The sequence below is a fragment of the Balaenoptera physalus genome (assembly GCF_965194825.1).
Source record: "Balaenoptera physalus genome assembly, chromosome: 2".
NCBI classification, from domain to species: Eukaryota; Metazoa; Chordata; class Mammalia; order Artiodactyla; family Balaenopteridae; genus Balaenoptera; species Balaenoptera physalus.
The window spans coordinates 55,669,244-55,680,606 of record NC_138883.1 but is presented as its reverse complement, the minus strand read 5'-3'; the positions used below and the strand labels follow the sequence as shown (position 1 = coordinate 55,680,606).

The following is an 11,363-nucleotide window of genomic DNA, read 5'->3' as shown; positions in this document are numbered from 1 at the left end:
AGAGACTCTAAAAATTATTTGTACCAGTGAGTGCACTAAAACAAATGAACTCTTGTTAAATCTTGGTCTTGAAATTTTATGAAAAAGCATAACAATAATTTATATAGATATGGCTATAATTACAGATTACAAATGTCAAAAAATTTTCTAGCCTCAACTCTTAAGACCAAAAGTGATACGTTATAATTTTTCTTCTAGCAAAAAACTAGAAATTTCAAAAATTACTCTTGCTTAATCTTTCCAGTGGTTTACAATACAAGTCAGAAAAAATAATTGTTATGACTTACACAAATTCTTTCTGCTGTACTTTAAACTTTTAGCTTCTTGTTTGTTACTGAGATGGAGACAACCACCACCCTCCTAGAGTATTTTATTAGATACTTAGACGAAATAAAACAACTACCTAGGCATTTTTGTTTGTTTTATTTTAGTAGGCCCAATATTCGTATTTTGACAGCAATCCCCTGGACACTTTCTCATTCATCTTCTGATTTCACACTTTTTCACTGTATACTGACTTAGGAGTGAAGGCAGATTTCTCTTTTAGAAGATTTATGGGTGTTTTGTTTTGTTTTTGTGTTTGAGGTCCAGCTAGTTGAAGACATCTCATCCCACAGGAATGGGTTAATCTGTAAACATATTTTGAATGCTTTTTCCCCCTCTTTGTTCTTACCAGATTTTAACTCTTATACCCCACCTCATTATAGAAAGCAATGAAAAGAACATTTTAAGAAACACCTTTTCCATTTTTTATGGAAGCAAAGAAAAGGAAAGAGATTACCAGCAGTTTATGACATTTCCTAAAAAACAATTCTAGTCTAATCTAGACATTTAGCTTCCAGTTAATGCCCAGGGCTCTAGATTCTCAATATTCAGAAACAATATGTGTCTGATCAGGACCCAAGGGACCAGCCTGGCTTACATACAACCTGTAGGCAGCTGGACTAGCCTGAGAATAAATTTTGATGTTCAAGTTCACTTTGCAATGGATCTAGGTGTCTTAAATCTCTGTAATGTTTTTGAAATTACCTAAATTCCTCAAATTGTCTCAGAAATGAATAAAAGTTCCTTGATTTGCTTTACCCTGAAACCAGATTCTTGATTCTTTCCATCCCATGTCCAGTTTTCTAAAATGTGCTGGCATTAGACAAGTTTCCCAGACAAGGATGTGACAAGTGCAATCGGTAGACTGTAAGTATATCAGAACTAATGGATCAATAGATACTTAAAAGAATAGTTTGTGGTATATATAGTTTCAATGTATAGTGCCAGAATACAAAGACCCAGAATAGGTCTTTCATTACAGGCATATACACCGATATACAGTGACACCAAGCACGTGAATTTTTTAAGCTGACAAAGGAAATTACCATTTCTACCTGATTTCTAAAATAGAAGTCATGAAAACAAAAATACATCTCCTACCATTTAATAACTTTGTTTGAAATACATGTCTTGAGCTTGTCTTTCAACAAACTGGGAAGAACAATTTCTCTTCCATATTGGGCTCTATCTTTTGTCTTGGTGACTTTGTATCTTTCAAGCGTTTCTTACTCCTTCTTGCTCCCTAGCAATTTCCTCACTTGGCAACACTCTGGGAAGGCCCAGATATTTTCCTGTTTGACAGACCAAGGTACCTTTATCCTGTCATCTTAGGGAATGTGTTGACTAAATGAATGGATACAGCTCAATGTGATTTTCTCTCAAATGATTAAAACAGATAAAGTATATAAAGATTTATGAACTGTAGAGTTCATTCATTCAGCAAAAATGTACTGAGTCTATTATCTACCAAACCATATGTATTCCCATAAGTACAATCCACAAAGGACATTTAGGTTAGGAAGATTACTATTGAATGGAATGTTTTGGAAAACATATTAGTACCTTTCAAATTTATTACAAATGTTAATGCTTCATACATGAAAAAACTATGTATAATATCATAAATGTGTATAGTTTATAATTAAAAGGGAATTATTTCCTTATTATCTTGCAAATAAGTATTGCAGAATATTAGGGCTGAAAGACGCCTAGATATTACTAGCTCTTACAGTTTAACACATGAAGATACCAGGTAGAAAAGGTAAATGTTACACAATTAATTATTGAAAGACTTGGAACTTAATCTCACATCTCTTGATTCCCAACTCAAATTCTCTTGCAAAAATAATAAAAACAATGTTTTCTAACAGGCTATTTTATGATACTATATGCTATTTCTCAACAATAATTTAAAAATATTAACAATGAGATTTTTTTTCATGACTCTCAAAACTACACAATTGATTTTATCAGCATTACCCTGGGTAAAAAATTCAGAACAAAAATTTGGAATAAAATAGTAGTCTATAGTTCAATGAAAGTATTTCATATTTTAAAAACCTTTCTGTCGTTATCAGTTTAAATAAGGTCAAACCTTACACATTGCTTTGGTATCAGTAGACTTTTTATTTTTTCGATGCTATTGTTAATATAGGAGGTTCAATCTGATTGACAAGGATAGGGGAGCATGAGATGCCCTTTGAAATTACTTAATTCTCTCTTTTTAAGTCAAGAGAGAATTAATCATAGTCTTTATTTAGTAGAGTAGGTAGATCATCGACCTTTCTATTGCAACAGTCTCACCTTATGACCCAGCTGAAAATCTTGCTCCACAATTAACTATGTTAACATGGGGCAGCACAGAGTTACCATGCTCTGTCATATGAGAAGGCACATGTCTTCCTATTTGGGAACATTTTCCTGTGCTGAGTAGTCTTCGTGCCATTTAGGTTAATGAATTATTACCATCTAGGTAAACTACTGGGACTTTATAATAAACATGAACTTCGTTTGATCTTCTCTCAAAATTAAGCCATATATATTTGTTATTTAAAATTAATTTCCTCTAGGATTATGAGAAATATTGTTGATGGCATTTCATATCCAGACGTCTTTACCTTTTAATACCATATAAACAGCAAAGCATCATGGAACTAGATTCCTCATCTTATGAATAATTAAGCTCCTTTTTTACCAATCTAATTTGTCTCAATACTGAAGTCTCTAGATTTAGCTACAAAAATCTAAAATTATCAAGACAATTATGCAGCAGGAAAGAGCTAATATTTCTAGATATTTAGGTGAAGCAAAAGGTGAGCAAAATTTAGGTTAATGAAAGTCAAACTCAAAATGAAATCAAAGAACTCAGAATCCTAGTGGTGTAATTGAAGGAATTTCAAGAAATGAAATATATGTATTTTCTCACAACCATTACAATGATAAAAATAAAGTATTACTCCATTGACAATCACATCTTGACTACTATGTAATGCTTGGAGATATATTTGCTCAATTAATCTCATTATGATTTTTTTATGAAATACTCATCAGTAGGTATATAATACTATCATGTGAAACTTATAGGCTTAATTTTAAAACACATACATTTAAAAAAGAAAATATTTTATTGATGCTATATTTTTATATATAATTATCATATATAAATAAATATATATAATATTGATGAGAAAGTAATTTTATTATATTCAAGAAGAAAAATATTAGCTGTTAAAATATACTTGTTAGTAAAAAATAAATCAGTAAGTTAAGGGAAATATGTATAGATTAGCAGAACATTTTAAAGAAAAAGAACAGCTCTACTGTAGACTTAGGAAAACAGGGGCTCCTGTTCTGGACCCTGTCTTTAGAGTTTCCAGTTCTGACCTTACCCTGGCCATGCCTCTCCCCACTGGGTGAAGAGTCAATGCAGCCAATGGGATGTGCCCACATTGAGACTTTTACCTAGTCTAGGCCATGCTCTGGATTCTAAGACACTGGAATATCTGCTCAAATTGACTATGTTCATTTCTAGGGCCTATGCAAGTTTCTTCCTGATTCTGTCTTCTTGAGGAACAATGAAGCTGTTCATATGCCTAGCCATAGGTTACACTTGATCTTTTGTGTTATACACAATTACTGTTAAATGCAATGGTAGATTGGTAAGCAAAAGGAGGAAGGTGGAAAATGAGTAAGGATAGTACAGACATTCACAATGTACAGCTCTTATCTTTTCTACCAGGAGACAAAACAAAAATCCCTCTCTTTGCCTCACTGGCATCCACTATCATAATCTGATGATTAGTTTGTCATAAATTGCCTTAAGGTATGATGTGTTATCCTTTGCTGAAATCATACTTTAATTTTATCTAGAATTACCAAGGTTTAACTCAGGGGTCTATATATTATGAGAGAGAGTTTGTGAAGTCAGGGATTTTTTAGTAGCCCTTCATATCACGCTAAATAATGTTATGATTTGTAGACAGCCAGAAAGCTCTAGGAAAAGTATCTACTAGATTGCATTGCCTTGACAAAGTATAATAAAATATGTTGTCTCTTTCTGCATGCTAAATGCCTTGTTGCACTTATTTTTCTTAGTATAATGGTCCTCATGAATTGTTGGCATTTTACATCGGGCTTTATTTTGTGTACAAAATGAAATTCACATGTATTAGGTGTCATTCTCAAAAGTTTTCATATTTTTTGAGTTGATCAAAGAATCATATTAACAGATAGTCCCCACTGTTCTAAATTATACTGTATGATAATTGACCACAGTAGGAGTTACTTGTAATGGCTACAATACAAGAGCAATTAGTGGGCAGTAACACTTACAGAGAAAGCAACATGGGCTGCAAGAAAGTGCTTTTAGATCAATACAGCTTTTAAAATCTTCTGAATTTTAGGGGAGAGAAAGAACCTGTGATGAACAGAGAATGTTCAACCACTTATAAACATTCCCATCACAATAATATGAAATGCCAGGGTGCTGGTACAGAAAGAAGTTCTGGTTTAATTGAGGAAAGCTTATATTTCTAATTATGTATAACCTTTTAGCTGGTATTTACTTTATAAGACAATGCTTGAATAGTGGGCAAACTGTATAACCAAAGGTAGTTTATCTGGTCAATATTCTCATCCTTTGCCCTTACTCAGGAAATTTCCAAGTTAAAGGAAAATTAAATGGCATAACTTCTATTTTGTCTCATCAAATGAATTTCTACTATAGCTTATGTTGGAAATAAAGAAGGCAAAATGGAAGCTGAAGGTATAATTTGTAGATTGGACTCAGTTAATAATGACATTAAAAAATTTAATTACAATTAAGTTTGCCCTGAAAATGACTACATTTTTTATTTTTAGATATTGATTTGAATATTATTATCTAGGCACATAAATTGGTACAATCTAAGGCATAAAGATTTCAAAATAAAAGATTATTCCAGCATAGGAATATGTCTATGCCCATTAAGGTTTTGTTTAATGATGATAACTTCAAGTAAATTATTAATAGTTTTAAACAAAATCCAGTATGATGCAATCATTTCTCTTGATTACTTTTACATTTACTAAAAGATTAAAATAAAACAATCTTAAGTTCAGGAAAATATTGTTTGATAATATTAGAAACTTTTGTATTACACAATCTAAAACAAGTGGGGCATAAGTACTCCTTGACTGATATGGATAAATGTTAGAATATTATAAAAGTCCAAATGATGGGAAAAACTTTTAATATTTCTCATTCTTCACATCATGAAAGTATTCAAGTATATCCACATTTATAGTGGAACTCTTCCAAAGCACCAATTCTGAATTAGGTCAAGTGTCTGAAAAATACTTCCTATAGATTATATTAAAATTACTTTAATAAAAGAATGGTCACAAAAGTCTCTTTCTAGTTATGATGCAAAAATAATACAACTTTTTTTAACCACAGTGTTACTTAATATTTATGGAGAATATTATATTATATTAGTATTATCTTGGTTATAATGTGTGAAAATTAAGATATTATAAACAGATTATTATTTTTTTTCTATTAAATTACTTCTAAACCATAGTCATAGAGTGTGGTAGGTGGGATTCTAAGATAGCCCCAGTTATTCACACTCCCCTATCCTTTGTGTTATCCTCTCTCCTATGTGTGGGCAGAACCTGTAGCCTTGCTTCTAACCAATATAACATGGCAAAGGTAAAGAGATTTTAAAGATGTGATTAAGGTCTCTAATCAGTTGACTTTATGTTAATCAAACAGGAAATTATCCTGGGTTGGCCTGATCTAACCAGATAGGCTCATTAAAATAGAATCTGCAGATCGAAGAGAAATGCTTGCTGATCTTGAAGAAGCAAGCTGCCATGAGTTCTTAGAGCTGCAAGGAAGTGAATACTATCAAAACTGAAGTGAGCTTTGGAAGATGACCCTGAGGCTCAGATGAGAATGCATGCCCAGCTGACCGCTTGATTGTAGCCTTGTGAAATAGTGAGCAGAGGAACCAGAAAAACAGTGTCCAGATTCCTGACCTATGGAAACCATATGATAAATTTACATAAATTTAAATTTATTTTCTTCATAACACATCACGTTTGACATCTTTTGGTTTTATTTATTTATTGTATGAATTATCCACCAGAATATATGTTTTTGGAAGACTGGGACTATGTTTTGTTCACTGCTGTATCTTAAAAATCCAAATAGTGCCTGACACATAATGAGTGCTCAATGAATGTTCGATTATTATCAAAAATACATATATGAATATATATTATATATTTGTGTTGAGACTATAGATATGTCCAGAAACAAAACATGAAATTTAAAAGAATCCTTAATATCAGTTTTACTGAAAAAGTATACTAACTGATCTAATTCAATCCTTTTTTTTTTCTAAATTTATTTCAGTCCTCTTTCTTCAGTATGCAATGTCACTTCCATCATGTTATTTCTCTGATGCAAACAACCTTGACTCTATAATACACATATTATAAGTGAACCATTCTGCCTGGTCATAGAGATCTTCCCTAAGTCAGCTTCACCAATCTTTACAGCTTGATATCATTTAAACTCAACTTCCCTGTACATGTTCTACTCAAACAGGTCTCTCCCTGCTCTGTCAGTCCCCTAAACCTCTGTGTATTTGCTCACTTTCTTCCTCAGTTCTGAAATGCTTATTTCTTTATCTCACTTTATCCAATCTTGAAAGTTAAGTTTAAACACATAAAATCTTGCCTAGTCACTTTGCACTGAACTTCAGTTTCATCTCTCCAGTTATGTGTCGAAAACATTTGATGGCCTGATAGTGTGGCAGAAAGTGTAAAACAGAAAGGTGATGGACTTCAGGCTGTACTAGTTAAAAATTGTGTGGCTTTGAACATATAAAGTAACCTCTCTAAACAACACTTTCTGCATTTTAAAATATGACAATCTCACATACTTTACAGCTTGCTTCCACATTAAATAATCCTTTTAGCCCAATTCCTGATACATTACAAGTTATTGCATATGAATTCATTTCTACTTATATGTTTTCTTTCCCCCAAAACAAACAGCACAAATCAGGGTATATCAGGTCTCAATAAATACTTTCTGTTTTTCCAATTGTTTTCATGTTTATCAAGAATATTAAAACAATGACTGACAAAACATCAGACCCTATACTATTTTAAAAACATTAATGGAAAGTAAATAGATGCAAATAAAGACTATAAACACACAAAAACACACACACCTCACATCTTTAATGTGCCATGAAAGTTCTCTATGTTCAGAAATCTTTCACTTATTTGTGATGCTATTCTGGTTATGGCATGAGGGAATTGTAAAGGAAATTAGTGGAGCTCCCAAAGCTATGCTGACAAAAATATTCACCTAACACAAAGACACATCAGAAAATTAAAGAGTATTTTGCTTAATTTCAAATGAAAAATACTTCTATTTAACCTATATTACGTATAACATATAATCTAGGATAGCTTGTTTTAGATTTAAATATATAGTTATAATATGTTCAATTTTGTTTATCTTAATAAGTGGAAAAGAGCAACATTAAATGAAATTCCAAAACATTTTCCCATAGCTTTTTAAGTTTGTTTTCATAAAAGTATTGTTATATGCCAATTACTGGCATTTAGAAAGTTTACGTGCTTCCAAAAACAAGAACTCCTGAGTTTATTAAGTGATAACTCTTACTGTTTCTACTTGTTTCAGATTCATGAGAACAGGACCCAGGGACAACAAATAGAGGGCTTCTATGTACAGTTATTGTCCACCTCTGACCACACTTAGAACCTATTTTAAACTTCTTTAAGGATAACAGTATTTATTATTTAAAGACAACCCTTTAGTTAAAAATGTTTTATTCTGGATCAAAAATAATTTTTAAAAAATGCATCACAAGGTTTTTTTTTAATCAACTATACTACCTCTGGTGTTTGTAAGTTGATGGTTAAAGATATGTGAATCTAATAAAAAGGGCTGAGTGCTTTCTACTTTACAAATGGAGGAGGAAAACATTCAATAATTTAACAAATATTTACTTTGTCTCTTACAAGTACTGAGAGGTGAAAAATATGGTTTAAGATCTCTGTCCTAAACCATATAATGATAAAAGGATCAATACAAGAAGAGGATTTTACGCTCATCAACATATATACACCTAATATAGGAGCACCCAAATCCATGAAACAAATACTAACAGACATAAAGGGAGAAATGAACAGGAATACAATAATAGCAGGAGACTTTAACATCCCACTCACATCAATGGACAGATCTTCCAGACAGAGAATCAATAAGGCAAGAGAGATCCTAAATGATACAATAGAACAGTTAGACATAATTGATATTTTCAGGACATTATATCCCAAAGAACCAGAATACACATTCTTTTCAAGTTTACATGGAATATTCTCTAGGATTGACCATATACCAAGCCTCAACATATTTAAGAGTAAAAGAAATTATCTTAAGCATCTTTTCTGACCACAACAGCATGAAACTAGAAATAAACCACAGAAAAAGAAATGAGGAAAAAACGATTACATGGAGACTAAACAAGATGCTACTAAAAAACCAATGGGTTGGGGAAGGGAGGGATGGACTGGGTAGTAGATGCAAACTATCACATTTAGAATGGGTTAACAGCAAGGCCCTACTGTACAGCATAGGGAAATATATCCAATCTCCTGGGATAAACCATAATGGAAAAGAATATAAAAAAGAATGTATATATGTGTATAACTGAGTCACTTTGCTGTACAGAAGAAATTAACACAACATTGTAAACCAACTACACTTCAACAACAACAAAGAATAAACAAAAAACAGTGGGTCAATGATGAAATCAAAGAAGAAATTAAAAAATATCTTGAGAAAAATGACAATGAAAATACAACCATACAAAATCTATGGGATGCAGCAAAAGCAATTATTAGATGGAAGTTCATAGGATACAGGCCTTCCTCAAAAACACAAGAAAAATCTCAAATAAACAACCTAACCTACCACTTAAAATAATTAGAAAAAGAAGAACAAAAAAACCCTAAAGTCAGCAGAATAAAGGAAGCAATAAAGATCAGAGAGGAAATAAATAAAATAGAGACAAAAAAATAGAAAAAATGAATAAAACCGAGAGCTGGTTCTTTGAAAGGTAAATAAGATTGACTGACCTCTGGTCAGGCTGACCAAGAAGAAAAGAGAGAGAACCCAAATAAACAAAATAAGAAATGCAAAAGGAGACATAATAAATGATACCACAGAAAAACAAAAAACCATAAGAAAATACTGTGGACAATTATATGCCAACAAATTCGGACCTAGAAGAAATGGACAAGTTTCTAGAAACATGCAGCCCACCAAAATTGATTCAAGAAGAAGTACATAATTTGAACAGACCAATCACTAGAAGTGAAATAGAATCTGTAATTAAAAAGCTCCCTAGAGGGCTTCCCTGGTGGCACAGTGGTTGAGAATCTGCCTGCCAATGCAAGGGGCATGGGTTCGAGCCCTGGTCTGGGAAGATCCCACATGCCACGGAGCAACTAGGCCCGTGAGCCACAACTACTGAGCCTGCGTGTCTGGAGCCTGTGCTCCGCAACGAGAGACCACGATAGTGAGAGGCCTGCGCACCGCGATGAAGAGTGGCCCCCGCTTGCCGCAACTGGAGAAAGCCCTCGCACAGAAACGAAGACCCAACACAGCCAAAAATAAATAAATAAATTTTTTTTAAAAAAGTGTTTAAAAAGAAAAAAAAAAAAAAAGCTCCCTAGAAACAAAAGTTCAGGACCAGATGGCTTCACAGTCGAATTCTACCAAACATACAAAGAAGATCTTATACCAATACTTCTCAAACTCTTCCAAAAAACTGTAAAGGAGGGAATGCTCCCAAGTCATTCTATGAAGCCACCATCACCCTGATACCAAAACCAGACAAAGACACCACCAAAAAAAAAAAAAAAAAAAAAATTACAGGTCAATATCTTTGATGAATATAGATGCAAAAATTCTCAACAAAATATTAGCAAACCAAATCCAACAACACATAAAAAAGATCATATACCACGACCAAGTGGGATTCATCCCAAGTTCACAAGGATAGTTCAACATATACATATCAATCAACGTGATACACCACATAAAAAAAGAGACAAAAACCACATGATCATCTCAATAAATGCAGAAAAATCATTTGACAAAATTCAACATCTGTTCATGACAAAAACTCTTACCAAAGTGGGTATAGAGGGAACATATCTCAACATAGTAAAAGCTATTTATGACAAACCCACAGCCAGTATAATTCTCAATGGTGAAAAGCTGAAAGACTTCCCGCTAAAATCTGGAACAAGAAAAGGATGCCCACTCTCACCACTTCTATTCAACATAGTATTGGAAGCCCTAGCCACAGCAATCAGACAAGAAAAAGAAATAAAAAGTATCCAAATTGGAAGGGAAGTGGTAAAATGGTCATTATATGCAGATGATATGATACTATATATAGAAAACCCTAAAGACTCCACACGAAAACTACAACTGATAAATGAATTCAGCAAGGTATCAGGATACAAGATTAATGTACAGAAATTGGTTGCATTTCTTTACACTAACAATGAAATATCAGAAAGGGAATGTAAAAAGATAATAAATTTTTTTTTTAAATCACACCACCCCAAAAAATACTTAGGAATAAATCTGAACAATGAGGTGAAAGACTTATATGCTGAGAACTATAAAACATTAATAAAGGAAATTGAAGATGATTCAAAAAAATGGAAAGATATCCCATGCTCTTGGATTGGAAGAATTCATATTGTTAAAATGGCTATACTACCCAAAGCAATCTACAGATTTAATGTGATCTGTATCAAATTACCCATGACATTTTTCATAGAACTAGAACAAATAATCCTAAAATTTATATGGAACCATAAAAGACCCAGAATTGCCAAAGCAATCCTTAAGAAAAAGGACAAAGCAGGAGGCATAACCTGCCCAGACTTCAGACAATACTACAAAGTTACAGTAATCAAAACAGTTCGATACT

The 11,363-nt window shown here is 32.7% G+C and overlaps 1 long non-coding RNA gene across 1 annotated transcript in view; it reads right to left on the bottom strand.

Annotated features, from left to right (window-relative positions):
• The window catches only part of LOC309656122, an 870,723-nt gene that overhangs the window by 24,445 nt on the left and 834,915 nt on the right, over window positions 1-11,363 (bottom strand). The gene's annotated exons all lie outside the window — the stretch shown is intronic.